The sequence below is a fragment of the Microtus ochrogaster genome, chromosome 17 (assembly GCF_000317375.1).
Source record: "Microtus ochrogaster isolate Prairie Vole_2 chromosome 17, MicOch1.0, whole genome shotgun sequence".
Classification (NCBI taxonomy): Eukaryota; Metazoa; Chordata; class Mammalia; order Rodentia; family Cricetidae; genus Microtus; species Microtus ochrogaster.
In genome coordinates, this window is record NC_022019.1 from 25154567 (window position 1) to 25167512 (window position 12946).

At 36.0% G+C, this 12946-nt stretch overlaps 1 pseudogene; it reads left to right on the top strand.

Annotated features, from left to right (window-relative positions):
- The first annotated feature begins 10349 nt into the window (after positions 1-10349).
- On the top strand, positions 10350-10832 carry LOC101999521 (annotated as a pseudogene).
- The last annotated feature ends 2114 nt before the right edge of the window (positions 10833-12946 follow it).

Here is a 12946-nt window from a genome sequence, read left to right on the forward strand (position 1 = left end):
AGAAACCCTGTCTCGAAAAACCAAAAAAAAAAAAAAAAAAAAGAATCTGGTGTGATTTAAAAAAGAAAGCAGGGACATAAAACTGGGATTGAAGCTCTCTGCTCAACTCTATAGGGAAAATACATAGATCTTCTCCTCCAAACTTCCTTACCCCAATTTACCCTCTCTTCACCAAATGCCATTTCCTGAAACCAGGACACATATTAGGCCAGAAAAGCAGGTAGGAATACTGTATATTTTCTATTTTTCCAAATGTAATCCCCTATTTTTACTCTGCTCTGTGCCTGACCACTTCCTGCAGCCTCCCTCTCCTCTCTGTCCCCTTCTCTAGCTAGTCAAATAGGTGTTTCTTTGAGAAAATCAGTAAGTTTGACAAACCTGTAGTCAAATTAATTAATAAAAATCAGAGAGAGATTAACATTAATTAAAATAGAGGTGACAAAATAGAAATATTATCAACATGGATTATACAATCCAAAGGATTATAAGACATATTTTAAAACCTGTATGACACGAAATTGGAGAGTCTAATAGAATATATAACTTTCTTTGTATTTGCCACATACCAAAGTTAGATATTGATAAGGCAAACAATATAAATAGACCTATAACTCCTATAAAATAGAAGCAGTCATTAAAAGTCTTCCAACAACAACCAGAGACCAGCACCAGATGATTTTAGTACATAATTCTACCAGACTTTCAAAGAAAATTTAATGCCAAGATACCTCAAATTATTCCATATAATTGAATCAGAGCAAATATTGCCTAATTCAATTTTACTCCACAGTTTTCCAGCATGTAAAGATACAACAATGAAAAATGAAATAGAATTACAAACCAATTTCATTATGTTATTAGATCAAAATTTCTCAATAAATATCCTATAAACCAAAACCAAAAACATATCTAACTGATCAAGCAGGTTTCATGGGAGAGATGCAGGGATTGTTCAACATACATGAATCAATAAATGTAATCTGTAGTAGGAGGCCACTTGTTTATTCTGGCCACCCAGAACCAAAATAATCATACAGAAACCATATTAATTAAGACACTGCTTGGCCCATTAGCTTTGGCTTCTTATTGGCTAACTTTTACATATTAGTTTAACCCATCTCCATTAATCTGTGTATTGCCACGCGGCAGTGGCTTACCGGCAAATTTCCATCCGGCTCCAGTGTGGCCACATGCCTTTCTTCTCCCAGGCCTTCTTTCTCCCAGCATTTAGCTTAGTTTTCCCTGCCTAGCTCTCTTAGGCTATAGCTCTGCTATAGGCCCAAAGATGTTCCTTTATTTATCAATGGAGAAATCCCACATCAGTAATAGGTTATATAATCAAACTAAAAGACAAAACTAAAATGATCATCTCAATATAAAGAGAAAAGTTTTTGACAAAATCTAACACTTCATCATAAAACACCTCAGAAGATTAGTGATTAAATGTTCATATTTCAAAATAATACAGGGAGTTTGCATGAAGCCCATCAATTTTATCCCAGAAAAACTCAAAGCAATTTTACCAAAATCAGGCATAAGCAGATCTTGTCTCCTCTTTGTATACCTAGTCAATACAGTAGTTAAAAATCTTATAAGACAGATGAAGAAAAGCTTTTTTTTAAAAAAAAAAAAAAAAACTTTATTTTCCTTTTATGTCGACTGATATTTTTCCATGGATATCATTTCCCCCGTGCCTGTAGTTACAGACAATTGTAGCTTCCATGTGGATCTTGAGAATGGAGTCCAAGTCCTGTGGAAGAGTGATTACTCTTCCACTAATACAATGCTCTTCACTGCCGAACCTATCTCTCAACCCTAAGGGACAGAACCCAGAGATGGAATAACACAGAGACTTATGACAGAACCAAACACAACTGAAATGGAATGATTTCTAAAGATTTTCTACGGTTGGTGCCTAGCCCCAACTATCATCAAAGAGGCTTCACACATTACTGATAGGCAGAGCTCAGGCGTTGTGAAGAAGAGGGGGAAGAATGATTGTTAGGGGCTATGGGGTCAATGGCACCACAAGAAAACCTACGGAATCAACTAACTTGGGTTCATACGGGCTTACAGCCAGGGAGACTAAATGGGACAGACATAGGCCCTCTGCATATACGTTACAATTGTGTAACTTGATTTTCTTGTAAGACTCTTAGTAGTGAAAGAAGTTGCCGTCTCTGACTCTGTTGCCTATCTGAATGCATTATCCAGTATTAATAGAAAAGGAGGTAGCTAGTCTCACAGAAACTTCATATAGCATACCTGGGTGATATTCATTTGAGGCCCATCCTTTTTGCAAAGAAACAGAAGAGGATGAGTAGATGGTGAGGGAGCAGAGAGGAGATAGAGAGGGGATTGGGAGGAGCAGAGGGAGCACAAACTTTGGATTGGTTCTAAAAACAAATAAATAAACAAAAAAAATTAAGTAGGTCAAGGAATGCAATTTGGAAAGGAAGAAGTCAAATTATCTCTATGTGCAGGTGATAAGGTTGTATATATAAGTGACCTTAAAAATTCCATGTGGAAACTCCTACAGCTGATAAATGCATTAATTAAAATAGCCGGGTAAAAAACTAATTCAGAAAACATTAGTAAATCTCCTATTTACAAATGGTCTGAGAAAGATATCCAGGAAAAATGAACCAACCAAGTGGGAGACTTCTAAAAAACTAAGATATTAAGTAAAGAAATTGAAAAATGATATCAGAATATGGAACGATACCCCACGCTTATTAACAGGTTGGACTGATGAAGTAAAAATGATCATCCTATCATAGCAATCTACAGATTTAATGGCATCATGTCAGTGTTCTACCAAATTCTTCACAAATCTGAAGAGATCAATTTTCAACTTTATATGAGAACACAGACACACAAAACATCCGAATAAATAAAAATATCCTGAATAATAAGAGAACTGTTGGAGGTATTGCCATCCCTGAACTCAAGTTGTACTACAGAGTTGTAGTAATGAATGCAGAATGGTATTGGCACAAAAACAGACTTGTTGTTCTATGTCTTGTTCTTGAAGGCCCAGACATAGATATAAACATACACACATACAAACATCTAATTGCTTTTATAAAAAAGCCAGTAATATATACTGGAAAAACGACAGTATCTTCACCAACTAATGCTGGATGTCTGCATGTAGAATAATCAAAACAGATCCACATTTATCACTCTGCCCCACACTCAATTCTAACTGAATCAAAGGTCTCAATATAGACCAGATGCACTGAACCTGATATAAAAAACATTGCAGAATAGCCTTGAACTCATTGATACCAGAAAAGACTTCCAAAAACAAGAAACTTTTCATACAGGCACTAAGATAATACTGAGAAGTTTCTGCACAGCAAAGGGCTTCATCATTAGGGCAAAATGGCAGACTACAGAATGCAGAAAGATTTTACCAAGTACCCATCTGAGAAAGGGTTATTATCCAAATAATATAAAGAACTGAAAAAAATAATATCCAGAAAATAAAACACAATAATCCTAAAACATTATGGAAATGAAAATCAAAACTACTTTGTGACTTCATCTTTTACCAGTCAGAATGGCTAAGATCAATAAAACAAATGATAGTTTATGCTGACAGAATGTGGAATGAGGGGTACACTTATCCATTGCCAGTGGGAGTATAAACATTTAAGGCCACTGTGAAAATCAAATCAATGTGACAGTTCCTTGGGAAGATGGGAAGAGACCTACCACAAGATCTGGTTTTGCCACTGTTGGCTATATATCTAAAGGATACCTCATACTACTAAAGAGACACTTGCTCAACCATGATCTTTGCTACTCTACAAATAATAACCAGAAACTGGAGACAACCTTGATGTTTGCTAATGAATTAATGGCTAAAGAAAGTATGCTACATTTTCCCCATGTGATCTTACTCTACAGTTTAAGGACAGTTTTCAGGACCCTACTCTTCATACTAGGCAACCTTACTCAGTCTTGATACATGGAGAGGTGTTTACTCTTTCTGAAATATGATATGCCATGTTTTGTTGATATCAATTGGAGGTCGGTCTTTTTCTAAATAGATATGGAGGATGAGTGGATGGGAGAGGCAGAGAGGAGGTTTGGGAGGAACTGGGAATTGTGACCTCATTCTAAAATAAACAAATAAATAAATTTATTAAGTAAAGGGGAAAAAAGAAACCTTAACTCTTAATTGAAAGTTTGTTTTTCTTTTTCTTTCTTTTTCTTCTTAGTTCTGACTATAAAGAACACATATTTGACAGGAAACAGAAAAAGTTGATTAAATAAATCATCTATGTTTACAACCATGGAGTAAACAAACAAGTATTCTTTTATAAATAGAAATATGGAATATAAACAAAATCATTATGTTAAAGCAATAGAGAAAATCTGAAAGGAGCAAGTAATTTTCCAAAGGATAAAATATGATTGTGAGAAGAATTAGAATATCTCTATTTAAGGTATTAAAGAATATGAAAATAACTAAAGTCTTAGTTACTTTTTTATTAATACAAAGAGAGCCAATGAGAAATGGAACTTACAAAGGAAGACATTTAACAGGGGGTTTGTTTACTGTTCTGGAGCATTAGTCTAAGACCATCATGGCAGGGAATATGGTGGCAGACAGGCAGATATGATGGAGCTGGGGCCCTAGGTAAGATTTTATACCATGATGCTCATACAAAGAAACGGAGTGAAGCAATAACTGGAAGTGGTTCCAGCTTTTGAAACCTGAATGTTCACACCTAGTGACATACCTCCTTCAACAAGGCTATACCTCCTAAAAATTAATTCCACCTACTAGGAATCAAGCATTCTAATATGTGAACCTATGGAGGTGATTCTCACTCAAACCACCAGAACTTAAAAGAAACGAGCATCTTCATGTATTCAGACTCAGGAGCTGGAGATAAAACTAAAGTTTAGGAAAACAAGTGGTACCCACGGAAGCCACGTCTACATAGACCAAAACACTGTAAGTGTAGATTAAAGATTAAACAGTAGAAAAATGGGCCACTTAATTGAGTTTTAATTTCAATAAAATTATATTGGAAAACTGCTGTATAGTGGAAAGACCCCTCTTTTAGTAGGAATTATTTAATGTATATTTTGAGAGAGATTTCTTATTTTTATTTTTATTAGACTACACATTTTTCTCTGCTCCCCTCCCTTCCTCTCCTCTCCCCTTCTGCCCTTTCCTGTGACTCCCATACTCCCAATTTACTCAGAAGATCTTGTCTTGTTCTTCTTCCTATGTATGTCTCTCTTAGGGTCATCTTTGTTTGCTAGATCCTCTGGGGTTGTAAATTCTAGGCTGGCTTTTCTTTGCTTTATGTTTAAAAGCCATTTATGAGTGAGTACATATTATATTTGTCTTTCTAGGTCTGGGTTACCTCACTTAATATGATTTTTTTCTAGATCCATCCACTGACCTGCAAATTTCAAGATGTTATTATTTTTTACCACTGAGTAGTACTCCATTGCTTAATGTACCACATTTTCTTTATCCATTCTTGAGTTAAGGGACATCTAGGTCGTTTCCAGGTTCTGGCTATTGCAAATAATGCTGCTATGAACATAGCTGAGCACAAGTCTTTCTGATATGAATGAAATTCCTTTGGGTATATACCCAAAAGCAGCATTGCTTGGTCCTGAGGCAGATTGTTTTCTGTAGGAATATAATTTATCTTCTAGAGAATGCAATGAAAAGAGGCATGAGAATAAGGGTGATAAACTAATAGAAAGTGACATGTGCAAAATAATCCTACAGACTGATATGCAAAGTAAGTGGCAGTAAGAATGCAGGGGCATAGACACATCAGTAATTCTGCTATTGGTATTTATAGAGTAACAGGGAATAAAGAAGTAGGCCTAAACTTAGGATTTTTCATTTGAATGACTAAATGGCTTATTAGATCCTAACACCATTTATGGAGTCAGGAACATTAAGGATGTTTAAAATGGAATAGTATGGAAGCATATGTTTCATCCTTTTAACAGCAGTTTCTCTGCTCGATTTTAGCAAGGCCTAGTGGATAAAGGAACAGAGATTAAAAACTCTTTATAGTGATAAAGATTATGAGAGTGATGGACATGGGGAATGATATCTAGGACTATGAAATTGCTCATGTGTCAAGACTGTACATTTTCTTGCTTACCTTCTTAAAAAGCAGTACATAACTCATATCAAATCTCATTTTTTTATCTTGAGAGAGTTGTGTCATATTTTTCTCCCTTGCCACTAAATAATTGCCAGATGTTGTTGAAAAATTAAAGAGTTTATTTTAAAATACTATTTAGGAAGTTAATGAGAACAGTCTTTATATAGTTCCCTGTTTCCATTTTATAGTTTAATTGCAAGCTCTTTGATTCAGCAACATTTAAAAATTATGTCAATGTCACTGTCAATAATGTTATGCTTTATTTATTGAATAAACCTCAAAATATATTGTGACACAAAGAATTCAAAAAGATGTATTCCAATGGACATCACCTGTGCTGATAGTTAATTTCATGATAATAATCAGGTTTTTTTACTCATTTAATAGTATGTTCACTTGAAAAAAACATAGTTGGCATAATATGAATCTTCTATAAAACAGGGAATTGGTTCTTTTGTTTGGAAGTACAATTTGTCTAAATGAGACACCATCTGTTCATATTGAATGAAATATATTCTGGCAAATAGAAGCAACCTTTGAATCATTATGTTTTCCATTAACATAGCAATAGGTTCAAGTTCAAGATGTTCAAAACTGATGTGTGTGCAGTTTTAATTGTAACTAGGAGACACAAATCTGTGGTAGATGCATAGCTATCTGGTCTTTTGTGAAATTCCATTATCACTACTTGCGAGACTTGCTAAACACTAAAATACAAGGGTAAATTAGCATCACGATCACATATTGGAATATTCTTCTAACATCTTTGGCAACAGAGTTATTGGGAATGTCTCATTCTTTTTGGTTTTCTTTATTTCCTAGTCTTTGTTTCTGATAATATGCTAGACTATCAAAACCAAGTATAAATATACATTTTTAAAAAAGACTGATTAAGAAAGTAGTAATGATCCACAAACTTGGAAAATTATTAAGTACTCCTGACTATGGGTCAATCAAACATTTACTTTTTTCTAGGTTTTTTAACTGTGAAGTTTTTCTCCACTCTTTTGAGATACAAGTTTTCTCAAAGTGTATTGATAGTTTTACACTCAATTTTTTCATATGGGTTCAGGAGGTTTTCTTTGGACCATCAAAGTTGATGGCATCTATACCTCTCATCCTTTGAAAGAGCTAATTGGGGAGCATTTAATGCAATTTTCTTCATCATTTTCTCACTCCATCTTCAAATCATCCATCCACTCCTTTCATTCCAATGTAATCTTTGTTGCAAGAATCTGAAGAATGTTGCCATGTGTTAATTCTGCAGATACTTTTCTCTGACAATATAAACAACATATATCAATTATAACATTATTAGAACATATTACTTTATAAACTTTTGTAATATGTTTTTGTATATGCTCTGAGAATACTTAGAGGTGTTATTTGTTTAATATTATGTATAATATATGAGATTGAAATTAAAAATAATATAATTTTTAAGGAAAGATCTCATATTTACGCCACTTTTGTATATTCCAGTCCTAAAACTGAGGTTCTAGCTAAACACACATGTGAAAAAGTATGAAGTTCATTAAATATATAAACTGATATATTAGTGACTATGATGGTCAATAGTAAATGAAAACTTTGATGAGTCTCAATCATTGGCACTCTGTACAGTAGCTGCAGCTCCTTTTCGTTCTTCACTGAAAGTAACAAGCTATCTCTTTGCTTTTCTGCCTTTAGAGTACAGTAATATGATGGCCCAGATCTTTAAAATTACTTGATATATAGTAGTAAATGGTTTATAAATGAATAGTCCTTAAATTCAAATTTCAGCCACTGAATCAAAAGTTTAGTCTTCTTAAGCTGTTTTACTTTTTTCAGACTAGCATGTTATGGTATACAATATAGAATAATGTGACTTTCAACAAAATTAAGAGTTTTCCTTTGAAGTTCTTGTCTGCAAGCTTCATATTTAAAAAAGCAACAATAATATTTGCATATTATAATAAAACATATAACTTTAGCCGGGCGATGGTGGCGCATGCCTTTAATCCCAGCACTCGGGAGGCAGAGGCAGGCGGATCACTGTGAGTTCGAGACCAGCCTGGTCTACAAGAGCTAGTTCCAGGACAGGCTCCAAAACCACAGAGAAACCCTGTCTCGAAAAACCAAAAAAAAAAAAAAAAACCCAAAAACAACAACAACAAAAATATAACCTTGAATATGCCAAAGTGGTGAATTAGATTGGCATATAATTTACCTTCTTCTTCTCCATAAATAGTGAAAGCCACAGGATAGTGAATGGTATTTGTGAATGGATGACTGACAGAGAGTGGTGAAATTGTGCTGAAACCTGTAAATTACTAGAGCTGGAATAACAGTATAGTCAGCCAAAGAAATCCCATCAGCGATTGTACCTCCATCTGGACATCAGGACATTCGTTACAGCGGAGAAAGGGTGAGCTCAGTAGACTCCATTGCTGGAAAACCAGTGTTTCTAGATGCAGGAATATTATACTGACCCACTTAGTATAGGCTCACCTATTCAAATTTTATTGAGTGTCACATCTAATTGAGATGCTAGACTAATCCTCTTCAAAGACAGACAGACTGAATGAACCAGTTCTGCATTAAAGCCATTGATTGGAACTGAAGAAAATATAGAGACTTCAACTGTAGCCTTCAAGAACCAAACACTTGATAGCTTTTTAAAATGATACCCCAAGTAAAACCTTTAGTACTATTTTTCTAAAAAAAAAAAATCAGATTGTAGAATGACTCAATTTACTCAAAACACGTGAAAACCTAATTAAAATAACAATTCATTTGTCAACAACAAACTTACAGATTAACATTTGGAAAACATGTTAACGAAAATATAAACAACCAAGAATAAAATACACAACAGATAGGTCTTACAGAAATTAGGAAATGAAATACTGTTAAAAACTGAGAGAATGGCAGTTCATCAACTCCAGATGGACTGGGAAGGAACAAGCATAGGACCAAACCTCTGAGCGTGGTTGACAGTTGTATGGCTGGAGCAGACTGAGGGGCACTGGGATTTATCTTTACTGCATGCACTAGCTTTTTGGGATGCTATTGTCTTTGGTTGGATACCTTGCTCAACCTAGATAAAGTGAGGAGGGCCTTGGCCCTTCCACAAAGCAATGTGCCTCACCCTGTTTTAGGATTAGAGGGGGGTGTGGTGGGAGGGTGTGTAGAGGGATTTAGGAGGAGGGCCCTGCTTGTTTGAGCCAGCCACCTGGCTAGCATAGCCCCGAAATAATCATGCAGAGACCATATTCATTAAAACACTGTTTGGCCCATTCGCTTTAGCTTATTATTGGCTAATTCTTATATTAATTTAACCAATTTCTAATAATCTGTGTATTGCCACGTGGCTTACTAGGTAAAATTCAATCTGTCTCTGGTGGCTCCACGGCATTCCTCTCTGACTCTGCTTCCTTTCTCCCAGCATGCCATTAAGTTTTCCACACCCAAGTTCTGCCCTATCAACAGGCCAAGACAGTTTCTTTATTCGTTAACCAATTAACATAGACAGAAGGACCTCTCACACCAGAGGGAATGGAAGAAAGGGAGGGAGTGGGAATTTGGATTGGTATTTTTTTTTTTTAAAAATCTAATAATTTCTTTTAAAAAGCTGAGAGAATTAGCAGTTGTAACATTGTCCTTACAAGAAATATTTCCATGAGTCCTAGCCTTGAAACTGGAGGAAATAACTATCATAGCTAAATCATGTGAAAGAATGAAACTCACTTGTTTATTTAGACTGATAAAGGAATATTCAAACTACAGCACAAGAGAAAACAAAAAAAGGTGGAGAAAGTTATAATAAAGAACATATATGTATAAAAACAATTTGAAGAGAACTAAATATTACTTATTAGTAATAACTTTGAATGATAACAGAATAAATTCTTCAATCAATTTCTATCTCATGGATAAATACATTTGAAAAGAATATCTCTAATCCTATCCTCCATGTATGAAATCGTTGCACTAATAAAGAGATATATAGGTCACCAATGAAGAGCAGGAAACGGATATTCAAAATAAAGGGGAAAAAGCAAGTGGTAAAAGTTTTACTAATCTCAAACAAAATGATCTTCAAGTGAAAAAATGTTAAAAGAACTAAAATTAAAAGAAAAAATGGACACTGAACTGTTTCTTAAAAAAATATCTTTCCGTCTCCGTCCGCCATAGAAGAGGAGGCCCACCATGTCTGCGCATCTGCAATGGATGGTCGTTCGGAACTCTTCCAGTTTCCTGATCAAGAGGAATAAGCAGACGTACAGCACCGAACCCAATAGTCTGAAAGCCCGCAACTCCTTCCGCTACAACGGGCTGATTCACCCGTTGAAGACAGTGGGAGTGGAGCCCGCGGCCGACGGCAAAGGAGTCGTGGTGGTCATGAAACGCAGATCCGGTCAGCGCAAACCAGCTACTTCCTACGTAAGGACCACCATCCACAAGAATGCACGGGCCACCCTGAGCAGCATCAGGCACATGATCCGAAAGAACAAGTACCGCCCCGATCTGCGCATGGCGGCCATCCGCAGGGCCAGTGCTATCCTACGAAGCCAGAAGCCTGTGGTGGTGAAGAGGAAACGGACCCGTCCCACCAAGAGCTCCTGAGCCCTACACCCCAGAAGCAATAAAGAGTCTACTGACTTTTTTCAGCCATCTCAAAAAAAAAAAAAATATCGAACGCATACATGCTGCTAAAGTTAAATCACACAGAGCAATATAATACAGCATGATCTAAGACAAGGCAGATCCTCCTAACTAGAAATATTAGCAACAAATATTAATTTTTAACATTTAATTCAGTAGAGATTGCATGGAACTCATTGTCATTCATAAAACATTTCATCCAACATTTGCAGAAAGAAGTGTTCTCAGAAATAGACCATGTGTGTTGTATGAGACTCCTTGTTTCTTCCCGGCTGCTCAGCCCCAAAATACCCACACAGAAACTGTATCAATTAAATCACTGCTTGGCCTATTAGTTCTAACTCCTTAACAGCTAGCTCTTACATATTAATTTAACCCATTTCTATTAATCTGTGTATCGACACATGGCTGTGGCTTACCAAGTAAAGTTTCACCCTGCATTTGTCTCTGATGAGACTACATAGATTCTCTCTGACTCTGTCCTCTTTCTGCTAGCATTCCGTTTAATTTTCTCCATCTACCATTGTTCTGCCCTTTTATAGACTCAAGCTTTCTTTATTAACCAATCATTTTCACAGAATACAGAGGGGACTCCCACATCACACATGTAAGGTTAAATTCAACTCTCAAAAGAGTAAAAATTAAACATCTTTAGGAATAAAACTAGAATTCAATGAACATATAGAGGTGAGATGTTTCAAGTAAGGACTCTTCCTATAAAATCTATAGATGTGAGAGTTAGCCAGTAGGAGGCTAAAACTAATGGACCAAGTAATGTTTAAAAGAATACAGTTTCCGTGTAATTATGTAAAGCTAGCCATGCGGGAGCAGAGTGGTGGGTCACAGCCCGCCGCAGCTCCTACTACAAAGTTCCATAGGTAAATACAAACATACACACACAATTGAAAAAAGGTTAATTAACAAAAGGGACATTAGAAATCATACAAATACTTTTGATTTGTCATGGGGTTAATGAAGAAATCTTAAGAGAAATATTAAAAATCAACAGTTTGACGCAATAGAAAAGAAAGCAAAATTCTCCAAAACAATGTGAAATTGAAAATAAATATTAAGAAGTTTGCAACAAAATTTACCTATAGCCAGAAAAAGAAAACCAGATTTGAACAGCTTCATATTGCCACAAAAAGAATTTAAATGCATAAATAAACCAATAAAAACATTGGGAGAAGTAAAGGAATAACGGGAATCAGAGAAAATAAATGAATAAAGAAACTAAAAGTGAAAATAAATATCAATGAGACCCATGACAAGAGAATCAGGCTACGGCTGGCACTTCTTGAAAGGCCAGGACCCAAAGGCTATACATTCCAGAGACCAAGATAGAAACAAACATAACTTGTAAAAATAAATAGTAAATAAAACGATTCCTGATGATCATCTGTTAAACTAATTGATCAGTGCCTAGAGCAATAATCATCAGAGAGGCATCATTCCACAGTTGATGTGAGTAGATGCAGAGACACACAGCCAAACACTAAGCAGAAGTTCAGGAACACAGCAGAAGAAGGGGAAAAATGAGAGAAATGATTGCAGGAGCAAGGATATCATAAGTGTACAATCCACAGAATCAGCTTATCAGGTCTTATTGGCGCTTACTGAGATTAAAGTGACAGTTCTGGAGTCATAGGGATCTAGGTCCTCTGAATATATATTATGGCTCTTTAGCTTAGTATTCTTGTGGGATACTTAACAGTGGACATGGGGGGGTGTCTAGACTCTTTTTTTTTTTTTTTGCTTATTTCTGGAACCCTTTTCTTCATACTGGATTGCCTAGTCCAGCCTTGCTATGAGTGTTTGTGCCTAGTTTATTGTAACTTTTTATGCTGTGTCCACTGATGTCCTTGAGAGGCCTGCTTTTCTGAGGAAAATGGAGATGTGTGTCTGGGGAGAAGATGAGGTACGGAGCAGTTGAGGGAGGTGACTGTTGCTGGGATGAAATGTATGAGAGAAGAATTTTTTAGAAAAGAGACCAATGAAAGGAAGAAGAGTTTTTTTTTTATTGAGAAAAAAAATTTCCGCCTCCTCCCAGCCTCCCACTCTCTCCCAACCTGCCCCCTCCTAACCTGCCCCCCCTCCTCTCCCCCTCCCTCTCGAGTCTGAAGAGCAGTCAGGGTTCCCTG